At 40.0% G+C, this 20665-nt stretch overlaps 1 pseudogene; it reads left to right on the top strand.

Moving 5' to 3' along the window:
- Positions 1 to 9799: 9799 nt before the first annotated feature.
- On the top strand, positions 9800 to 14143 carry LOC112322217 (nascent polypeptide-associated complex subunit alpha pseudogene; annotated as a pseudogene).
- The last annotated feature ends 6522 nt before the right edge of the window (positions 14144 to 20665 follow it).

Consider the following 20665-nt stretch of genomic DNA (forward strand, 5'->3'; position numbering starts at 1 on the left):
TGTCCATGGTCAGGTCATCACAGAAGGAGCAGGGCCACCTGCTTCCAGGGGACCGCACTTGCTTGAAGAGCCTATTAGTGGCGACCATCCTGGGTCCTACTGGGCTCGTCCCCATGTTTCGGGCAAAATTTAACTCTCTAGGAGGAAGGAAAGGGAGCAGAATAGTGACAAAGTTTGGATTTCCTACCTTTATTTTGGTAACTTGCACAAAATAAAGTAGTATAACAATTCTTGGTCACACAAATTTATGAATCCAAATTCAACAGTTTCGAATACAACAAAGTAGAACAGCCACATTTGTTAGTCGTTCATGCTGTTAGGTGTCTTCTTCTCCCAAGGAATGTGTGGCTGCTCTTGTTTCTTCTCTGGCTATACTTGGCAGAAGAAATGACTTCCCCCAGAGCCGAACATTAGTCTGTTATTTGGGCCTTGATTTTATCCCACCGTTCTAAATTGAATACCAGTTTGTAGTTGTCAAGAACTTAGTTTTATCTTACTGAGTAGATAAGGTAGCCGGCCAGTTTCGTGGGTGTTGGTTGGTGGCTCTTGGGTTAAAGATGAGGGACTTTGTTATTCATGGCAGAGCAAGCAGCATGTGCGGCACATTTCCGTCTGTTCTTCCTTGTCTTCAAGCCCTACAGCGGCAACACAGATGGGCCCATATGGATGCCTACACATGCAGTGGCTCCAATTTCAGGGAAGGAAACGTGAACTCAGGGAACTCGAATCTCTTATACTGGACAGCAAGCATGCCTACCTTGTGCCCTGAGGGAAACACTATCTCTATTTTCAAAAACTGTTTGCTATACTAATCTCTTTGAAAAGACATTCCAGAGCAAAGGACCGTTTATGTCTCTGCTCCCAGGGCATACAGAAATGTGAGGGACACATGGGAAATTATCTCCCAGCAGTGCTAAGCCTTCTGTAGCACTTACAAAGGCTAAAGAGACATGACCTCATCCCTCAGAGAATCCAGTGAAAGATCAATCAGCAGGTGTGGGGGCTATAAGCAGAGAAATCCACGTTTCAGTGCTTCTCTTGCTGTGATTATAAAACAGGAATGAATCTTCCCACTCACTGCTTATTTTGAGTAATAAAGGAAAAAAGAACAGTCTGACAAATGCTTTGAGTTCCGTGATGGACACTCTAAAATAGAAGACATCGTATAAAAAACATACTGAGTTCTAATCACACCTTTATTCTCTGATATCTTTGGAGGAAGTGTGATAAACATACAGATATTTATTCTGATAAAGCGGAGACACTGATTTTTTTAATTGTAATTATAAGTTTAAGGCATTAGTTCATCAATTTATAAAGCTGACTAGATATGTTTAAATACTCTGTTCTTATTGAAATCACTGTTTAGATTTCTTAAGAAATCAAATAGGTCTGCTGTCTCTGGATCACATCACTTCCCAGCTGGAAAAGAGCACCTATGTGTGATCCCTGAGCCCTCCTTCCAGTGTGTCTTCCCCCCACCCCTCACCATCCCACACACACTCGGCAGAACTGCCTCCCTACCTGTCTCCCAGCTAAGGGGCAGCTGACTCTTCATTCTCCCAGTCTTAACTGCCTCTCTGCTGCCTAGTGGGTTTTGACATAAAGTCAAAAATAGACTTTATACTTACAGATACAAGAATCATTAGACAACGCAGGCTGTATTTAAAAGTTTACCTAAATACAAATATAGAGTCTCCAGCGTTCTATGGTTCATTTACGGCAATTGTGTTAGAAGATGTCCTCAGTTTTCCTGAAGACGGTAGGTACGTATCACATGTGCTCTATAGCCCTTACCAGAGAACGCCTAGGCATTCACACCACATCTGGTTAATCAGACCATGGGGAACACGGTCCAGAAATACACATTTTACCAAGTGCTACAGGTGATTCTCATAGCCACGAAAGGTTGAGAACCACTCCTTTAATATAATCACCAGCAGAACTTCAATAATTATGTTTATCTTCTAAGCTTCAGAATATGAGACAGAAGCAAAGGCCATTCCTTGAAAGGCAGAAAAGACAAGAAGCAAAAAATATTTTTTAATTCACTAGAATGATTTCTATCAACCAATGAAAGTATAAATAAGTGGAACAACAAGCTGGTATTTCTTTCTGTCTAAAAATCAATCACTAAATAGAATGATTTCTAAAGACCAAATGATTTTTAAAGAGCAGACTTAATTATATACATAAATAGCTTGATTTCCTTTATTAAAAGGCAAGGGATCTGAAGGGATTAAATAGCCAACAATAAGAAAATAGTTAACTAAAGTATAGTACACCTACTCAATGGAATATTCTGCAATTGTTATAAATGATCATTATGAAAACTATTAAGCACTGTAAAAATATCTATAAAAATGAACAGTAATACAGAGAAAAGGTCAGATTATGGGTGAGCCCACTCCTTCCATTTTTTTTCAAAAATACATTTCATGTTGTATTTCCATAAAATTTAAAATAAAATTTAGATTGCAATAGAGGTAGGACTCTAACTACAGCCTCTGACAAATCTACCAAGTAGATTCATACTAATTTGGGAAGTATTATGAAACAAGAAACTAGGGGAAATTTTTTCACTCTGACACAAGATCTTTTTATTTCCCATCATCTTCCCTCTAGTATCCAACCACTTATCATTAAGACTTCTTCACTCAGACTAAAATTGCCAATACTCTTCTCCTCCCTCTCAAAAACAGACTCAATCGCCTGCATTTTTCACTGTCTCAAGGGGTAACACAAAGATCCACCCTCCAGAAAGTACCTACATTTCCCCTCTCTAGAAATCTGCGGGTCATCTGGCCTAACTTAGAATTCACAATAAATTTTGCACTGCAGTACAAAAGCCACTGATTGACCTGTCAAAACTAGACATATTCGAGAGGGGGTTTTTCATTGGAGTTGTTTTTTTTAGAAAGAATTCTTTCCCTCTACTTACAAGTTTAAAATGATATTGAGAATCTCAAGAGTAAATACTCTTCTTAAACCATCTCCTTATTTTATAAGCAGTGAAATAATATAAATAAAATCTGTGTCAGGGATGCCTTGCGAGGGCTTTCAGGAGGTGCACTGCACAGGGGTTCAGGCACGCGGCGGAGTGGCAGCCAACATCCAGCCAGAATTCTGCTCACGGGGTCTGTGCTTTGTTGACGTCAGACCTGGAGGGGAGTGTACATTTCTCTGTTGGGAGAAGAAATCTGCTGTATGTGTGTTTATTTTTAAAGCTCCTTGATTCCATGATGTTCACTCCATCAAAAATGCCTGCCCAGGAGAAACTTCAATATAACAGAAAACCTGTGAATACAGAATAGTTCCCTTTGTTAGTGTTCATATTTTTCTTGCTCTTTTAACTATATTGGGACACGGAGCTGAATCAGATGCTGCCAAGACTATTCCCAGAGCTCAGTTTCTTCAGGGCACACGGATCCCTGAACGTAGTCTGACTTGCACATATTTCCCTGACATAAAGGCAAAATCCCCAAATCTAGCATCTGTCCCATCCAAGCACAATTCCAGGGAAGTTCAATAATAATGATGCTGGTGGCCCTGAAAATGGCATAACTTCTTCGTGATGTGGAGCAAACGATGTGAGCTGGCACTATGTCCCTACCATAAATCTTTATTTATGAGCTTTTAACCTCACAGCTAATGTATACAAGTGCCTAACACAATACCTAAAACAGTCGTTTACCTAATGAATCAGCATATTATTATTACTATTATTGTTTCTCATCTAAACTGTGAGGGAAGAGGAAATCAGTCAAACATCAAATTGGAGGTGGGGAGATCCCAAAGTAATACATTGAGTAAGTTTCAGAGTAATTATAAAACTGTATTTTCCACTTAGCTAACTCTTACCCAAATTAATGAAAGTTCGTATCATGTGTAGTTCTGAAACCATAACATGTGACAGTCATGTGCCCGTACACCTGTCCTAAACCAACACAGGACTGTTTCTATCTCCGAACCCATCTTACAACTGTTCCTTATTTTTAGTTACCAGTATTTTTTACAGAATTGCTCATTTTCAGCACTTTCAAATCCAACAATTTTTTCCAGTTTCTTTTTTTTTTGTGGAAATGCTTTTTATTTTTTTTTAATTAAGTGTATTGTATTAATTACACTATTACAGTTGTCCCATTTTATCCCCTTTGGCCCCCTCCACCTGGTAACCCCCTTCCCTCCAGCAATCTCCACCCCTTATTTCATGTCCTTGAATCATACAAGTAAGTTCTTTGGCTTCTCCACTTCCGATTCTGTTATTAACCTCCCCCTGTCTATTTTGTACCTACCAATTATGCTTGTTATTCCCTGTACCTTTTCCCCCGTTCCCCCCTCCCCCTTCCCACTGATAACTCTCCATTTCTGTGATTATGTTCCTGTTCTAGTTGTTTCCTTAGTTTGTTTTTTTTAGGTTCAGTCATTGATAGTTGAGTTTGTTGTCATTTTACTGTTCATAGTTTTGACCTTCTTTTTCTTAGTAAGTCCCTTTAACATTTCATAAAATAAGGGCTTGGTGATGATGAACTCCTTTAGCTTTACCTTCTCTGGGAAACACTTTATCTGCCCTTCCATTCTAGATGATAGTTTTGCTGGATAGAGTAATCTTGGATGTAGGTCCTTGCTTTTCATCACTTTGAATACTTCTTGCCAGTCCCTTCTTGCCTTGCAGGGTTTATATTGAGAAATCAGTTGATAGTCTTATGGCACAGGTGGCAAACACAAGGCCCACAGGCCAAATCCAGCCCTCCACCTTGTTTTATCTGGCCTAGCACCTTGTTTCTACCCAGTGGCAGTGCCAAGCTCCTTGACCCTAGTTAAGGAGTAGTTACATTGATACAGTCCTAAAATTACATTCGGCCCTTTGAAGGCAACATCGAGGCTGATGTGGCCCCCCGTGAAAATGAGTTTGACACCCCTGATTTACGGGAACTCCTTTGTAGATGACTATCTTCTTTTCTCTTGCTACTTTTTAACATTCTCTGTTTATGTTTAACCTTTGGCATTTTAATTATGATGTGTGTTGGTGTGGCCCTCTTTCGGTCCAACTTGTTTGGGACTCTCTGAGCTTCTTGGACTTCCTAGAAGTCTATTTCCTTTGCCAAATTGGGAAAGTTTTCTTTTTTCAAATAAGTTTTCAATTTCTTGCTCTTCCTCTTCTCCTTCTGGCACCCCTATGATTTGGATATTGGTACATTTAATGTTCTCCCAGAGGTTCCTAAGCCTCTCCTCATTTTTTTGAATTCTCGTAATCCAACAGTTTTAGATCCAACAAAATATACAACTTTCATTTATATTATTCAATATTTAGTGTCCATTTGTGAAGTTGTTATCAAAAAAATTTTCCCATGAACTCAGCCTTGGTGATTCAAGCAGTCTTGAATACATGAAATTATAGAGATGAGGCAGCCCGAGGATTAACCTTTGAAAACAGTTTTATTCAATCCCATCAATAATTCAGAAATTCACAGCATCTCAGAAACACTCAGCATCTGAGTGTTAAGCCTGAAGGAAAGTCTGAATTAAAGTTTTTGAGGCTACAAGTCTTTCCCAGTTCTACCTGGCTCTATCTCCAACCAAGGCTCAAACACCTCGCAGCTCAGCTCATGGACTTCTCTTGGGTGTCTCCAGGCTTGGGCCCATCTGACCCTCCACCTAGACTTGTAGACTGCCAGGCCACAATCAGAAGCTACAGAATTTATAGAGATTCTCGGAGTTTGACAAGGAGAGAAGGAGCATATCCTAGAATGGGAATTGTCAAAGATTCACCAGAAATAGAATGAAGGGAAGAGATGAAATAGTAAGGGGAGCCAGATCACAGCCCACTCACAGGATGTAACATGCGGCTGTACATGTGTTCCTAATATGTTTGACTCACAACATAGTTGTTGATTCTTAAAGAAATTACTGTCAGCCATCTACCACGTGTAGAAAATATCTTTATGGATATAAATAAACATGATCTAAAAAGCCCTTCTGCCCTCTGGGCAACACAGCATGTGTGCCGTACAAAGATCCTAGGCCCTGGACACAAAGATATCTGACTTCAAATCCTGATCTGCCATTCACTATCTATGTCCAAATCAGTCTTTCTGAGACTGCTTTGTCCCCCCCAAAATATCTAATGTACAAGGTAGTTGTCAAAATGAAATGAGAAAGCCTAGCTCAGCACAGAATAGTCACCTAATGAAGTTAGCTTCTTGCTCCTTATCTTCATAAGAATTGGCAAACTAGGTGTTAAGGTAATAAAAAGAATCTCCTTGTTTCCAAGATTAGCCTTTTGTGGATCTGCTCCACTTCAAGACAGTCTAATTAACACCCATTCTTCACCTTCACCCACATGTTCATCAGTTTCAAGAACAGTTAATAGGTAGCAGGAGGTCACAGAGCAGATCCAGCCTCCGAATTCTTAATCCCAATTTATGCTTCTGAGTATCTGTCTATGACAAACAATTCAAACAAAATGAAAACGCAATATTTGTAATTTAGACATATACATATACAGACCTTCAAATTCATGTTCCCCATCATCCTTCTAGGTTCCAACACAATAAAAAGATATTTCTAATGAAGTGTTTACTCTTGTTTTCATATCAATTTATATAGCAGATATTATGGTATAGTACAGCTGCTTTTTTATGAAGTGTAAGTAGTTGGGTTTTTTTTTCTGCAGGTCTTTATTTTATAGGTCTTTAAAGAAATAAAATACTACAGACTCTGCAATGCTGTTTGCATGTAACAATAAACTAGGGAAATTTTTTGAATACTGAGTCTTGGGACAAACCTCAGACCAATTAAATCAGAATCTCTGCAGCGATACCAGGCACTGGAGGGTTCTAGGGCTCCCCAGATGATTTTAATGAGCAGCCTGAGGGAAGTGGGGTGGAGGAGACATGACTACTTCTCTCCTCCTTTGTTTATTGCACCTCAGAGCCCTGTTCCCCACTGATTAATCTCTGGGAGCCCACTCTAGCCAAGACACCACTTGGGATTTTAGAAGAGCCACATCATCTCTTGCCAGGAAGGAGCCTTGTGAGTTTGCACTGACTTTCCAGCCCCAGCCTGGAAGCATTTCCTGTGATGCAGCTGTTCGTTTCAACACTCCAGATGACTTGGCCTCGTCCTGTGTCCTACTGCACTAAGCTTCTCTCTTAGTCTTGAGATAAAAATGCCTCATCTCATGATTGTAATAGCCTTTGTTCTGTCTGCTAGTCCTCCAGGCCTGGTTTTCTGGGAAGAGTTAGAATCACCTGGGGATCTTATTAAAATGCAGATTCACCAGATTCAGGTTGGGAAATGCAAAGGCAGGGCCCTGACATTCTGCATTTTTAATAGTCTAGTGGTGCTGATGCTACTGATCTGTCAACCACACTTAGGTAGCAAAGACATAGATGGTCTTTTTCATCTCCAAAGTATAGGGCAGAATTCAATTCTGTTGTTTCAAGTCTTTTTTTCTTCTCTGAAACATTCAGGTTTTGAATACTGATTTTATTTATTTATTTCTAGAGAGAGGGGAAGGAAGGGAGAAAGAGAGGGAGAGAAATATCAATGTGTGGTTGCCTCTCACATGCCCCCACAACTGGGGACCTTGCCCACAACCCAGGCATGTGCCCCAACTGGGAATTGAACCCGCTACCCTTTGGCTCACAGGTTCAATCCACTGAGTCACACCAGCTCGGGCTGTGAGACATTCTTTGTTTCTCATTTCTAGTCTATTGATGTTAAGTCTTTGGGTGGAAATGAATCCCACAGTTAAACCATTACTTCTCTGGAAAAGCACAATCCATTTTATGAAAATCCACTTTTACATTCAACTCACAGGAAGCACCATGGTGAAAAAGGTGAATTTCCTGTATAAATAAACTGATAACTACACCTGAAGCAGCATATGCAGAGATCAAATGAAGGTATTGACCTGAAATGGCAAATACACAACAACCACAAATATGCCCCACTGTCTTCCCTCTGGAGTCTTTGGCAAATATCAATGACCATTCATAACATTCTTTCTCTTTAAGTTCACAGTTAGCCTTAGAATCCGTCCCAACACAGAGACCTACCTGATATCCAACATCGGCATCCATGATATGGACATAATGAGAGCTCAGAGGAGAGAACTATCGACTCTGAGTAGGAGCACTTCCCTAAGGGAATTGATTTTGATTCAGCCTGACCAGAAAATTTAATAGCATCCTTTCTTTGTGACACCAACCTGCCAGTAATAATAAGTGTTTAACTGTTCATGCACTTTAGATAACATTAAATATTCATCTTATCTGTAGCTATATAATATCATGTGTGTTTTATTAATACTTCTCATGAAACCCTTGATTTTCATCTTCCTGGTATACTATTAATAATAACAAAACAACAACAACAATTTCAAATCCATTCATGACATTTATGATGGGCTCAGCTCCTGCTGCCAACTTGGAGAACAGGGTCTGGAATTTGCTGCTACTCTTGCTCCACAATCTGGTTGCCACTATCTAAAGAACATGGTCCCTTCCTGATTGAGTTGTCTGTTTCTTTGTCAATTGACATATCACTCACTGTATAAGGGAGTGGCTTAAATCAGAACTTTGAAAATGTTTGAATTTTATGAACAAGAAATATTTTCAATAAATATTTGGGGGACCAATGTCAGGTTGTTAATCATTAATTTGTTTAGCAAAGATATAAAATCAAATAACTACCATCCACTAACACTGTTGGTTTATTTTTAAAAACCACATATTAAAACAAAAAGAGTAGGAGGAAACTAATCTCTGAATTAAGAAAGCAGTTCTTTAAAGTGAATAAATGTAGCCTTAGAGGATAATATCAGTGCATTAGCCTTCTCATTTCACATGGTCTGATTAAAACTTTATCACAGACAACAGTCCATACACTCTCCTTTGGGTACCGCAGGCTTACATAACTGAAACTTGTGACAGCAAGTTATGTTTTCCTCACCAACAAGGACTAGGGGCTCTGCTCAGGAAATGAATTGGCTTTTTTTTTAATGAGGTTGAAAACCAGTATCTGCTAAATCATTCCCGCACATGGCCTGCTTTTTGCGCTCTGTGCAGCAGACACCCAGCTGTTCCTGGAAGGACAGCTTCTATTTCCACCTCAGCTTCCTTCTCCTACCTGCTGGTCCATATCGACCCATCAAGGCCAACCAGTGTTGATTCTCTCTTTTGTCTACTGAGGAAATGCCAGGCTATGGACAAAAAAAAATTTCTTTTTGCAGTTATTCCAGAAATAACTGGAATGTCTGATTTCCATCAAGTTGCCACATATTGCTTTCCGCTGCATGGGCTGCATTTATGAACCTATTTGTGAGCAGCCCACAGAGTGTAGTTACCTAGAAAAAGAACAAATTTCTGAGTCTTGGTCAGGATCCATTCCTGCCATTTTCAAGAAGTTGTGATAGCTTTGAAAAGATGGCAAAACTTTGCTTCTCCTGTGTTTTAAAGGTGATTTCAATAACAGTAAAGATGAATTCAGAGAAAAGACTTTTGGAGTTAGAGATACATTAACTTTTGAAATCTTTATTAGTTGTCAAGCTGTGGAAGCGATGGCAGAATCCTTCCTCCTGAGTCATGACAATGGATGAATCATAGGGAGGCACATTCAAGACCACAGACACGAGAATTCAGGCAAGAATGAAGTAAATTCAGGTTTGGAAATATGACCATCAAAATCAAGAGTAAAGCTGCCAGGCTTCCCTTTACAACAAGCGCGGGCCACACTCTCACTCACTCTTTTGCTGCCCCCATCTTGGCACAAAGATCCCAGGGAAACCAGATAAATCGTCCCTGCTACAGAGCAGGAGTTGCCAGAGCCCCAGGCTGAGACACTATCTGGAACAGAATCGGACAGTGATGAGTCAGTACCGGAGCTCGAGGAACAAGTCTCCACAGAGGCAACCACACAACAAGCCCGGCTGGCACGAAGCACTAGTCAGTAAAGCAAAACAGAGCCCAAGTGAAAAGAAGGGAGGAGAGGCTATGGCCAAACTAGGTCTTCGACAGGTTGTAGGGGTTACTAGAGTCATTACAGAAATGTAAGAATATCTTCTTTATCATCACAAAACCAGATGTCTATAAGAGCCCAGCTTCAGATGCCTACATAGTTTTGGAGGAAGCCAAGTTGAAGGATTTATCTCAGCAAGCACAGCAAACAACTGCTGAGAAATTCAAAGTTCAAGGTGAAGCTGTTGCAAACATTCAAGAAAACACACAGACTCCAACTATACAAGAGGAGAGTGAAGAGGACAAGGTTGATGAAACAGGTGTGGAAGTTCAAGACATAGAATTGGTCATGTCACAAACGGGTCAAAAGCAAAGGCAGTCCGAGCCCTGAGGAACAACAATAATTGTAAATGTAACCATATAAAAACAAGGACTGTTTTTTTTTTATGTTTCAAAAGAATAACTGCAGCTTGGTCTGAAATTTGTACTTTCTATCGTTAATAAAGTTACAGCTTCCTGTGGGATGAAAAAAAATAAAGTAAATCAAGAGTAGACACAGTGCAAAACAAAGGGGGAGGGTGGAGGCGGAGGAGGGAGGTGGGTTTGACTGGGGTGGGATGGAGGGGTGGGGAGAAAATGCAGACAACTGTAACTGAACAACAATTAAAAAATGTTTAAAAAGAACAGAGAAAAAAATAAAAAATAAATCAAGAGTAAAGCAGAAATAGCACAGAAACACAGGCTCTGTTGGAGTCTGGTGATCACGCCCAAACTAGGAATACAGTGGATCAGATCTAGGTCATTATCTGAGGAGCAGGCGCACAAAAGACCAAAGATAAATAAATGGTTGCTAAATGGTGCCGTGATTCACACTTTCTGGGAAAGAAGATTGAAGAGACCTTAAATCTACCTCTTGGAAATCTTTTGCTCTGTCATCTCCAGCCTACGGAATAACTTCCATTTGCTCTGTCTATCCATTTGCCTGTCTGTAGAACCACCCTAAAAGAATGACGAAAGTTTCTGAGACTAATTCCACACAGCGGACTGGGCCGACCACACTGACTGAAGCAATACCTTGAGAAAACAAGTCCGAAAATTAAGTCATCTAGTTCTGTTTATGGATATACCCTGAATCTAATTGTGCGTAATGTCTCAATAGTGAAATTATTGATGTGTGTAGCACTGTAAGTAGACTTGTTACTATTGCCTCTGACTTTTATCTGAAGCCCCAGAGCAAAGGACAGTGTTAAAAAGCTCCCATTATTCATATGTTTGTTCAAGGATAACCTAAAAAAAGGTGATTCAGAAACTCAAACCAAAAAATAAAAAGGGGCAAGGGGATGAATCTTAAAAAGATTATAGTACTGGAGATGTTCAGAAAGGGTAATCTGAGAGAAGGCATTTTCTCTAGCCATCTCGCTGTAGAATTTGGGAGAATAATCCCAAGTGCATGAGGCATCCAGCCAGGTGAGGGGGAGAGTTAGCCTGGCAGTGTCCACTAAAGTAGGTTGGGTATAGAGACTCTTACCTGGAAGAATTTAAAGTCAAGAGGCTGGCCTGGTTCTGACTTTGGAGACAGAGCCAGAAGAGAGGGTTGTGGCAGAAGTAGCCTACACTTCCACAGTTAAGCAGAGCAGTGTCACAGGTTTTCTGGCGAACACCATGGGAAGGAACCAGGTATAAGTCAAGGTTCCAAAACAAAGACCCTGTGTAGGATATACTGTTGAAGCAGGGTCTCAGGGGCCATAGTAAGAAATCAGAGAGAGCATTCTTCATGCCAGGGACAAATCCAGTGTCTCACGAACAATGGGGCGTGTACCCTACACATAGGCCTTCCAAGTCAGATTAACACTCCAGCCATACATCTTCTGTTCCATACCTCTGCTCATTCTCACAACCCCGTACACATGTCTGAGAGATGCAGAGTTTCTGTCTGCCAGTCCTGAAGGCCCTGGTTTCTTGGACAGAGCAAGATCACCTGGGGGTCTCATTAAAATGCAGATTTATCAAATTCAGGTTGAGAAACGCAGAAGCAAGGCCCTACCATTCTGCATTTCTAATAATCTAATGGTGCTATTGCTGCTGATCTGCCAACCACACTTAGACAGCAAAGACATAGATGGTAACACAGGGAGACGAGGGCTGAGGAGTGGGAGAGTAAGTCAGGAAAGAAGTGAAGAGGACTGGCATGCCCCTGTGTGCCCCTTTCCTCACTGCAGCCTCTGAGCCCAAGCCAGGCCCAAGCTGGGAAAAAAATTAGTACTTCTTCAGATGGAACAAGACTTTTTAAAGTGGTGATGAAATAAATTAAGCTGATTTTTGTTTGTACCATGCCAAGTCACATTCATGTCGTGTTATGGGCTCAGCTGTGTCCCACCAAAATCATATGTTAAAGTTATAACCCTCAGTTCCTAAAAATGTGACTGTATTTGCAGATAGGGCCTTTAAAGAGGTGATTAAGGTAAGATGAGGTTATTAAGGTAAGCCTTAATCCAACATAACTAGTATTCTCATCAAAAGAAAAATGTGGGCATACAAGGAGACACCAGGCAGGGAGGGAGACATATCTGCACAGAGAGACCACCATGTGACGAGGCAGCAAGAGGGCAGCCATCTGCGAGCCAAGGAGAAAGGTCTGGAACAGACTCCTCCCTCGTGGGCCTCAGAGGAAACCATCTCTGCCAGAACTTGATCTTGGTCTTCTAGGTCCTCTGCAGAACTATGAGAAAACAAATGTCTGTTCTTTAAGCCACCTAGCCTGTGGTATTTTGTTATGGCAGCCCTAGCAAACAAATGCATCAGTAAACCAGTTAATGGAGGGAAAATTTTTTCTACTTGTTAACTTAAATACAGTATGTCTTATAGCTGCAGAAAGCTTATGAACCATACGACTATCAAACTTAAAATTAACCTAAAATGTAAAATTAGAAATCAATTCAGTATCTTTGTAGAAATTTTACTATCTTACACAGGAAATGAACTTCTCTATCTTCAAATCTTCTAACACATGTCCAAAATATTATAGCCTCATACTCTATCATCATGTCAGAAAAGTAAACAATTTACCCTACATAAAATAAGTTAATTTTTCTCACTAACATAAACATGTGTTTAAACAGGAGTACTACGTTCAAGGCCTAATCACGTTTCTATAGTTAGAAAAGAAGAGAATATTTTGAGTTCAGTTTGATACCATTTATTTAAAAGTTTCAGAAGGAACTGGTGATTAAGACACAGAGCTTCAGTTAAAGTCTTCTCCTCAGACCCTGGGTCAGATTTACTGTCCTACCACTTTGTGGGTGAGCTGAAAACCTGTTAGACCTCCCCTCCTGTCCAACTACTTGCTAAACATCTCCACATAAATGCTCTACCAGCTCCTGAATGAGTATCAGCTTCAGTAAAACTGAACATCTCCATCAACATGGTCCTGTTCTCTCCACATCCTTTTGTCTAGGTTCTAATGTGGTTGAAAAGGGTCAGTGAAATAGAATCCCTGTGTGCAGCAGCTAGAATGGCACCTGGCACCACCGTTACTCACCGTCACCGTGTGACCAACTTCCCAGTCACACAGTTAGAAACCCCGTCCCAGTAGCATCTTCAACAACTTCCTTTCCTTGGTTCCCCCATTTTATCAGTCCCTATATTCTACCAATTTTATAGTCAAATTATTATTCCTAACCGATCTCCCTGGCTCTAATCTGTCCTCTTCATTAGATTAGTTTATAATATTTTGTTCCTCTCTGTATCCCACATAGTAGTACAAAGTCATTTTTTTCTACTGAATTAGAGCTTTCAGCTATTAAATAACCATTTCCTCTGAAACCTCAGAAAGGTGTGTATATACAAAAGGTGTCTCCTTTAGTGGGCAGAAATCAAAAATAAAAATGTAACAGGAAACCCCAAGTAATAAATATCTAAGGCACTTTTATCTTCAAACATGTACAAGGCTCTAAAGCTCTCCCAGCTACAGTACCTCCTGTTTCCAGAACACGCACCTGCCTTTGGCAAGGAGCACCCAACTGGAGAAAACCTTCACCAGCATACTCCCTCCCTGCTGGGCCACCAATTGGGCTGAAACTGTTTCTTGTCTAGGCAGCTTCTCTAACTAGCCTTGCTCCACTCCAGTTAATTTCATTCAGAGCTACGAACTCAAGCCCTACGAAAATGTTCTCTACATTTAGAGGACACCCAGGTCATAGGCCTAAATGAAGTGAGTTTTTTACTCATTCTCATTATTATAAATTTTCTTCTTAAGAGAGACTGTGTCATGTGGTAGGAAGAGCGTGGGCTCCAGCGTTACGCAGGCCTCAGCTCAAATCCTGGTTCTATGTTACTAGCTATACGACCTTCCTCCTCTGTTCTCTCACCTATAGAATGAGAATTAAAGCTACATCCTAGTATGTTTGAGATGATTCAGTAAGATAACGTATTTGTATATAACAGCTAGTATGATGCCTAGCACAATGAAGTTACTGCACAAATATAGGCCTCTTTATCTTCTTTATAAATATGTATTTTTTGCTCTCTCACCTTATGCCATGAAGTACCTTGAGAATCTTGGAAGAAAGCCTAGAGTCCTGCCAACAATGACTTTAGCTTATATTGAGTATTGTCGTAAAGTTTCTTTGTTTAATACCTTGGACTACAATTAGAGTCAAGGATACAATTGGGTATTTTCCTCAAGTTTCTGGGTGGGCCTCAATTGAAGACAAGTGTAAATGCCCAAATTCTTTAGCCTCCTGTTTCTTTGAATAAGAGTCTTGTTACTATAGGAAGTTTTCTTTACATACAATGCCAAATAATAAATTCTTCTTTCCATAATATAAACTCATCCTGTGTGGCTATCTACTCAGTAGTGGTAGAGAATGTCATGCCTCAAACTCAATGCTATATTTCTTTGGGTTCTAGATACATCATTAACTATTAAGCACCTGGCACAGGCATAGCACTTCTAGGTGCTGTGAAGCTACAAGTTATGTGCCAGTCATGGCTTCTGATCTCCAAATACCAGAGTGATTCTATAACAATTCTATAACAACAGTGTGTGTAAGATATAACTAAATTGCATTTCAGAGCCTCAGTGCCAGAAAAGTTCAAAAGAAATAGGAAAGTCCTTTGACTGATGGTAGGGGAAAGGTTCACCTTGGAACAAAAGAAAGGTATCTAATGCAAAAACACATTGTCAATGAATGTGCCATCAAATGCTAAATGCATTATATTTGTTCCCAGTTGGTTAAATTTATTTTTCTTCTCAAGAAAAACCCACCTCAGCCTTCCACATTGGGCAAGAGCCCACGGCTGTGCAGGCCACCTGCGTGAGCCATCCTTGTACGCAACCTTTCTTCTCCCGCCTTCACCCAACTCCGCTTTCCTTTCCTCTCAGTTTTCTCCTGTGTCCTCTCCCCTCATAATCAAGTTCTGTGTCAGAAATTCAGTCATGCGAAGGAAAAGAATCACAAACTACGGGTAAGTTAGAGCTGAATGGCTTCTTAAACATCCTAGAATTGCCCTTCCCTTCATTCAGTGTTTGCAGTCAAAGACTGCTATCATTCAGTGATTCGTTATTTCGCTTGAAAATATCTAAGCCACCCTATCATATGCAAAGTTTCCAGTAACTGTATTTCTGGTCAGTTTCTCTTCTCCTTAAGAATCTTATCCCCTGCCTTTTCTCCATGTAATCAGTTCAGATAAAATTTGGAAATGGAGGAAACTGACTTTTGTACTCCTAGCCTCTTCATTCTTAGCCCATGTTCCTCTTCAGTGACCTCCCCCATCTTAGTTACTTTACATTTTCCCATTTCCCTTATGATCAGTTATCATTAGAGTCTTCAGTCACCTTAAAGTTGAATGGCCCATACCAATGTGATTGTTCTTCTTCACGAGGTAGTTACATTTTAATTGGGGTTAAAATCTTATATTACAAATAAAGGCCTAACCTATTTCAGACGTCAGTCAAGGAGGATTTGGGGAACCCAAGACTTTGGTGGAGACCATACCTGAAAAGACATTTTATAATTAACAACTCCTTTACATAACTTCAAGTAATATTGATAATATACTTAAAAGCTACTGTTGAATATTGACATAACCAGGTACAATGAAAACTAATCTTTTACATTCAAAAGTTTGCCAGCTAAAAATGTATTGCCTCCCAATTCCAAAGCTCCCCTTGTTTGTCTTTCCAGAAAAAAAATGGAGGTTGAAATTTTCTCCTTTGCTGTGAGCACAATGTCAAGCTTTGTCAGTACAGGAAATTGGAGAGATACTGCAAGAGGAACCAGGTGTCTGGTTTCGGTGTTTTCTATTTGCTTCTTGTTCCTGTCTCATGGCTTCCAGCTTTGTGTGTGGGGGCCCATCCACTGGCACTCACCCCCTCAAGGTTCAGTGGAAATACATAGATGGCTTCTTGTCAGGTTGCAGTGCTGTCCCTATTGACAGCTTTCCAGTAAGTCACACACGTATCCTGGAAGTCAGTTTCCCAGCCTTGGCCCACCTGCATTTTGGAAGGATGTTTCCTGCGTGCCCAGTATCTGTGGTCCAGTTCTGACACAGGTACCCCAGCAAAATTCTCTGCAATCCAGTGGTCTATAGGCACACCTTCTCCACTGTGGCCTGAATCCCAGCCTTGGGGAGGAGGCCTCTTTTCCACATCTGTTCTTTCCTTGGGCACCCTCAACAAGCTCCATTGCATTCTTTTGAGTTATCTTCACCCCTTTAAAGATCATCATCTGTTATAGTCAATAAGTCTTATATTAAATTTTCCCTATTCAAATTATAATACTATATGGTGTCTGTCCTTTGACTGGTCTCTGACTGATATAAGACGGTAAAGAAATGATCTTCATTCCTGAGGAATAAACCTTCAAAGCATTTGTTAAAAAACCCAAAGTATGCAGACAACCAGAGAGATAGTTTGAATTTCTGCCAGAGTAACCCATTGCAAATTAGCCTAATATCTTGATTACAATATATAAATAAGATAGAAAAAAAAGGCAATGAGCCTTTTTTCAAATCCTAGAAAAATAGATTCTCATAATGAACCTGCAACTAAAAATAAAGCAAAATAAACAAACAAACTAAAAAATTCAAAGCTAAGTACACCAGCTCCTTAATCAACTGTCAAGTTTCAATATTGCTGTACCCAAATAAATATTTTCTGTATTTCATTTTAAAAATTACCTGGGGGGTGAGGGATGAGGGAGCCTTACTAATTAGGCTTTTGCATTTGCTTCCTGAAAAAGTATTGGCACAAAATAGGGCACAAACAAGCCAAGCTGGAGAAGTATAAGATGTGCAGTCACGACACTGAGCGTGGTATTCTGAGTCACATGGTCTGAGCAGCGGAGAGTGAGAATTTCAATGCCTGTCCATGGTGCTATTGTAAAGATCGCCATGTAGCAACTTCTCCAAATGGCTGGTTTTTGTGATTATTGCTGTAATTCATGAATCTTAATTTATTATGTTGAGTTTCATATCAAGAAGATTCAGTTGTTAGTAACAGAAAATCCAACTCAAATGAACTTAAACAATAAAAAAGGATTTGGTTGATAACATTCCAAGAAAGTCAGGAGGTAAAGGGAGCTTCTAAGTTGGTTCAGTAATATCACTAGAGACCCATCTCTCTTTTGGGGTATGGCATGGTGGGGGCTTATCCTAAGGTTGAAGCCCTTTGTAGATTTAGGCTGGCTGCCAGCCGTAAAGAGGGCTTCACTGTTCACTCTCAGGGGAAGAGTGAGCTCTGTATTCCAAACCAGAGTCCCAGGGTTCACCCAGATTAGACTGGCTTGTACCACATGCTCACCGCCCCTAAACCAACAGCAAAGTCCAGAGAAATGTACTGTGTTGACTGGTTTAAGCCAATCTCAACTTACCCATGAATTAGGGGTGGAGTTAGCTTTCCACACAGCACATGCTCTAAAAGGGGGGAGACAAAAAGGCAATATGGATGTTGCACAGATGAACAAAAAGATCTCGCTTACATACTTTAATTTTTCTGTCTAGTTTTCCTGTAATACTTGTATTTATTCACACTACGGTTTTACAGAGACGGTGAATAAAAATTTACCAAGGAATAAAGAATAATAATTAAAAACATATAGCTTCACCATGTGCTATACATGTTTTACATATAATAACTCATTCTATCCTCAAACCACCATAAGATTTAGGCACGGAGCTACTAAAGAATGGAGTCAGTATTTGGAACCTAGTCAGTATGGCTCCAGCACCTGTGCGCCTGACCCTCTGCCAGAGTGCCTGTCAACAAAGAGGTAATTTTTAATGCCTCTGATGTGCTACGAAAAGTGCCAGGGAACTTGGTTCTATGTGCCCTCTCCCCAGGGGTGATCAACATAGAGCAATTGATGAATAAATGAATGACATAGGAAAGAGATTCCTAGAAGGGTTTTTTAATTACTCCAACATTATTTTAAAAACTGAAACACAATGAAAAGAGAAGAAATGGACCATTCACCAACAGAGTAATCAGAGGAAGTTCTCCAATCACACTCCACTCATCGTCCAAATTTTAACGGCAACCTCAAATTATACTAAGAGATGATCAAGTATTTTGGAGTCAAGATCTCTAATGCCAGTGGAAATCTGTCAACACTATTATCAGCTATTTGATATCGAGAAAATCTCTCTCTTCGAGTCTCAGTTTCTCCCTCTCTGAAGTGAAAGGATTCAACCAGATTATCTAAAAAGTAGCATGCACACACACACACACACAAGTATTCCTGCACTTCTAGCACTACCTCAATTTTTCTCCCTCAAACAATAGCTTGTTATTGAATCTTTCATCATGGCTCTGGCATCCTTCCAAATATGATCAAATTAAAAGGAAACATAACTAGTAAGCCAAAAGAGAAATAACAGAAAGAATCTTGAAACCTCTCTGCAAGCTTCAGCTGGTCAATCTTCCCAACCTGCCCCTGGAGTCAAGCTAAACAGTTTTCAAAGGTCAGGTCTCTTTGAAAGTCTGATTTATTTTATTAAAGTCACAGAGAAACTCAGTTTACAGACTATCCTTCCTGTCTCCCTCTTTTTCCTTCTCCTCTTCAATTTCTCTCTTGCTGTCACTGCTATTGATGGGCTTGCATGTTTTTTATCTCCTCATTTATAGAGAATTACAGGTATGAACTATTAATCCTATTAATATTAGAAACTACTATACTGTGTGTGCTTGCATAGAAAATTATTATGACCTTAAACATCTCACTGAAATTTCAATTTCATGAATTTATGAATCCAAAAGAAATATGTTTTAGGTAATGCAAATTTGTTTTCTACCATTTATAAATTCTGGGCCTCTGTGACGGAGCCAAGTAATTTCCTTTTTCTTTATTCTAATATCCAAAACACTTTTCTGGGTATCTCAGTTTAGAAAGAAAATGTTGTGAGGCTCATTTTTTTGGTGGATGGTTCTCATTAACCTTAACAGGAGAAATCTCGGTACATAGATCAAAATAAAAAGGCTATTTGGCTAAAGGCTAAATGTATTGTTACCTTGGTCACTAAAAGAGAAAGTAGAATGTGTAATACCTGAAGCAGACCTTTCTATGTTAAGGTGTCTCATTCCCTGATAAAATCCCATCATCTTACAGAAATTTTTTATGGAGCCTTAGATAGTTCACCTTGTACCCTGAAGACAGTATCATGGATTTCCTTATGAGACACTAAGCTATACATAACAGATTGAAAAAGGAAAGAATGGGAGGATAAGTAATCTGCACAAGCAAACGGTGCACTGTCATCATCCTTAACTGACGGCGTTGAGTCTGCTCCAAGGCTGCCTTGTCTTCCTAAATTGGCATTTGAGAAATAGCAGCAAGTCTAGCTCCCTCCTCCACTTCTCAACAAAGGCCCACTTCTGTACCATCCTCCTTTGCTTTCCCATCCTCTTACTGTTCCCAGTTATATCATTCTTACATGCCCACCCCAGAACCAAACTGGTAGTTATTGAAAAGGGATTGGAGATAGCATGCTCTCAGTTCATTAATTGCTTGTCAAGTTGGAAGCTTTCAAAATTGGACATAAAAAGGAATAAAATGTGATAAGGTAAACATCTGAATTTCTTTTTACTTCCTCTAAAATTCCATGCTATCCCCAGCCAGGTCCCAGGTGACTCAGTTGGTTGGAGTTCTGTCCTGTACACCAAAAGGTTTCGGGTTCAATTCCTGGTCAGGGTGTGTGTGGGAGGTAGTTGATCCATGTTTCTCTCTTTCTCTCTCTCTCTCTCTCTCTCTCAAGTCAATACATACGTCCTCAGGTGAGGATTTAAAAAATAATTAAAAAAATAAAATAGCCCCTACCAGTGTGGCTCAGATGGTTGGACATCACCCCGCAAAGCAAAATGCTGCTAGTTTGCCTCCCACTCAGGGCAGATGCCCAGGTTGCAGGTTTGGTCCATGGTCAGGCTGCATAGGGGTGGCAACCAATCGATGTTTCTCTCGCTCTCTTTCTCCCTTCCTTCTCTTCTCTCAAAAAATAAATAAATAAAACCTTAAAAGTAAAATAAAATAATATTCTATGCTGTCAGTAAGGGAATCTGTATTTGATAAAATGGACTCTAATGAACATCCCACCTGCACTATAATAAAGTTGTTAAGAGTACGGACTTTGGAGACAGATGCCTGAGTTCCTACTTACTAACTACATTTATTAGGTTAAGTTATTTAACTTTTTTATGCCTCGGTTTTGTA

The sequence above is a fragment of the Desmodus rotundus genome, chromosome 2 (assembly GCF_022682495.2).
Source record: "Desmodus rotundus isolate HL8 chromosome 2, HLdesRot8A.1, whole genome shotgun sequence".
Lineage (NCBI taxonomy): Eukaryota > Metazoa > Chordata > Mammalia > Chiroptera > Phyllostomidae > Desmodus > Desmodus rotundus.